Source organism: Leiobunum rupestre, chromosome 10 (assembly GCF_980474605.1).
Source record: "Leiobunum rupestre chromosome 10, qqLeiRupe1.1.hap1, whole genome shotgun sequence".
NCBI lineage: Eukaryota > Metazoa > Arthropoda > Arachnida > Opiliones > Sclerosomatidae > Leiobunum > Leiobunum rupestre.
In genome coordinates this window covers 50,103,719-50,107,461 of record NC_143393.1, presented here as the reverse complement: position 1 = coordinate 50,107,461, position 3,743 = coordinate 50,103,719, and positions in this window count along the sequence as shown.

Sequence of the window (3,743 nt, the reverse complement as noted above, 5' to 3'; positions counted from 1 at the left end):
TCCAAGTTATCCAAAGACCAGTAAAATGAGATTTTGAATACCAATATTTAATTCGCCAATTTATCTAAAAAGGTCACGGTAAATAGACTAAGTAAACACAAAATTGTAATATATAATAATTATAATAATATAATAAAAATTATAATATAATATAATATACTATCATTCCGTTTACAATATCTCTCCCTTTTTAGGCGCAGTGAAATGACAAACGGTTAGGCATACGATGTGTCTCCATTTCCTCGAACCGGCAGTTTTTCTCACAGCGTAACTTAACAAGAAATACTTAATTTTTAGAGTATATTCCTTCGACAGAGACATTTATAAAATCTCAGGGATTTGAAATAATATTTATTTTCGATAGGAAGTAGAAAAAACGTTTCAATGAGAAAGTGGTCAGACATTCTGGAACATAATCGAAACCAATTTGAAGAAAGTTATGCGGTTAATTAAAATAGGTTGTATCACCTTTTTTAAGAACTTTAGCGACAATTTTTACCTCTCCAAGGGGACTTTAGGGGTTATACAATCACCGTGTCTGTCTGTCTGTCTGTCAGGCCTGCGAACGCGTTCGCATTTTCGGGGCAAAGGTTAATCCGTGCGTACGTAGTTTCTCGAAATTTCGGCTTTCGCAGTTTCTCGAAGGGTTGGAAAAACCACCGTGTGACGGTGAGCGTTAACGGATTGATTTGCGGTTGGGTTTGGTTTGGTTGGTCTTTTTACCTCTCCGAGGGATAAAGTCCCCTAGGAGGGGTTATAAAATCACCGTGTCTGTCTGTGGGTCGGTCTGTGGGTCTGTCTGTCGGGCCTGCGAACGCGTTCGCATTTTCGGATCAAAGGGTAATCACTGCGTATGCAGTTTCTCGAAGGGTTGGCAAAACGGATTGATTTGCGGTTGGGTTTGGTTGGTTTCTTTTCCTCAACGCTCACCGGATATTTCGTCATTGTTATGTTGTAAGTCGTTAATGTTGAGTTCGTGTTGTGGATGTTGAGTTCGTGTTATGACGGTTGTGAGTGTTGTGTTTGTATGGGCGTTTTCTCTTCAACTTCTTCTTAATGACTTTGGGACGGACCGAGTGCTGAGTGTAATGCTACCTTTCAACGTCCAATGGCAGGGTTTCCACCAGTTGTACACGGTATTCGTCTTAGTATCATTTTGCGATTTTTTGGCGCCGGCCGGGAATCGAACCCGGGTCTGCCTCGTGGAAGATATGTACTCTAACCACTCAGCCACTAACGCTTGATAATTTACAGTGTTTTTCTAAAAAACAGCTTTGGCGAATGTCCTTTACAAAGTTATAACGTTAGGTACTATAATTTATTCTACATCATTTTAAATATTTATAAATTAAATCAATCTTATATTTAATAAAATATTTATAAATTATATTAATCGTATATTTAATAAAATATTTATAAATTATATTAATCTTATATTTAATAAAATATTTATAAATTATATTAATCTTATATTTAATAAAATATTTATAAATTATATTAATCTTATATTTCATTAAATATTTATAAATTATATTAATCTTATATTTAATTAAATATTTATAAATTATATTAATCTTATATTTAATTAATTATTTGTAAATTATCTTAATCTTATATTTAATTAAATATTTATAAATTATATTAATCTTAATTAAATATTTTAGTATATTAATTGTAAAATTTGATCGTGATCAGAAATTGAAATTAATACCACTAGGGACAATTCTTCCGAGGAGAGGTATATTTTGGCTTTGCAACTTGTTTTCAAATGTATTCAGGATTCACCAAACGTTTTTATCAATGCAATTGCTTAAAGATTTTATTGTATCCTCATTTATAGTAAATGTATGGTTTATTTAACTTCTGAAATGCAGTTTGTATAATATTTTCCATTTAGTTGGGTCTTGAATAATTAAAACTAATTAAACACATTTTTTGACAACGTGAAGGTCATTAAATTTTCCATCAAACTCAAATTACCTTATTTGCAACCATTGTAATTAATCATTCTATTTTCCCTTCAAAAATATGCTTTATGCTAGAACTGTAATAAGGTGAATGTAATCGAAACGCAGCTCGTGTTAATGCGATGTTTACAAGTCACTATCCGAAATGAACTAGACCGAGTCGTTCGCATTTTGAACAATAGAGTAGTAGCGCTCCGTAGCTTTGGCCATGGCCGCCATTGTGGGTGCGAATTTTTTATGAATAGGAAAAAGCATGGGTGTCGTCGTGTGACGTAGAACTGCCATTACTCTATACAGAAAATGTTCATCCGAGGGTCTGTGGAGAAGGAATCATAACATCAGCATGGAAGTAATGGTTCTCGCTTATTTTACTGCACACCCTCGATCAAGCGTAAGGACAGCAAGGCATGACTTAGGATTGTCTGTGGCCTTGGTCTGGAGAGTAATAGACCGTTACAACTTTCATCCAAACTGTGCTACAATTAAGTCGAAAACGTTTCCATTCCAGCCCATTCCCGTCGAAATTTTCGTCTTCCATCCATTCCCATTCCATGACAATACCCGTTTCAAGCCATTCCCATTCCATGACTATCCATTTCCATCCAGTCTCTTTCTTTTTGTCAGAAATTTTCTTATTCCCTCCATTCCTTATATTTCCGAAATTTCCATTCCTGAATCTAAGAATTTCGAACATTAATATTAGGGTAATTAAACAAACCACATATTAAGTAAACTTTAATTGCGAAAACGAAAAATCCATTCCCATCCATATCCGAGCTGCAAAATTGTTCGCTTTTCCATCCATTACCATTCCATTTTACAGAAATTATTCTTTTCCAGTCCATTCCCGCAGAAATGAAAAAATCCATTACCATGCAGCTCTCTAATTGTGATAAACAAGAACGTTATGACTTTTGTAACACGGCCGATGAAAATTCGTATTTCCTACATGTTCTTTTAGTTCCAGGTGAACGTTCACTCTCAAGAGAAGGGCTACAGCGTCAGTGTGCATTGAGTTCTTTCTGCAACCATGCCGCGCGTCTGTTTCTATTGAGTTGTTATTCACAATGGATAACTTCGTTCACAGATTCCAATTTCAGTAAGGTCACTGTAGTTATTATTAAATTTTTGAAACAGTCACTTCGGTACGCCGCTAATTTCCCAAATGTACCAAAGTTCTGAAACTGAATTTTCAGCATTCCAGATAAATACAGGGTCTGACGGATAAGCATGTCAAAAATTAAGTGAAGTGTTCTTTGGGTCATAATGAGTCGAAAATGTATCATGAACATGGGTCCCAAAATGCATTGCTTCCGAACGTGGCCTTCAAAAATCCTCCTCCAAAACGACGAAAAACGAGCAAATGTGCAGTTTCTATTATTCCTAGGACCCAATTGTTTCCTTTTACTTATAATTTTTTTTATCGAAAAAGATAAGAAAACGATCACTATATCAAAAGTGCGATATTAAATCAGAATAAGTAGGATAAGTGTAAAACGAAGATGTGTCACCGTTGTTTAAATGAAAGTTTCTTATTGAATTTGGATCTTTTTATTCTTCAATGTCATGAAACAAGTACAAATTAAATTTAAATACAAAAATTGTTCATAAGACATTTTCGACTCAAAATGAGCCAAAGAAAACGACACTTAATTTTTGACATGCTTATCCGAATATAATTAAATCTTTGCTTTCGTATTTCTCTTTTAAAAACAGAGAAACCAGTCTCAAGCTCTGAGAGATAGTTCACTATTACACATACGACTAGAAATTTCA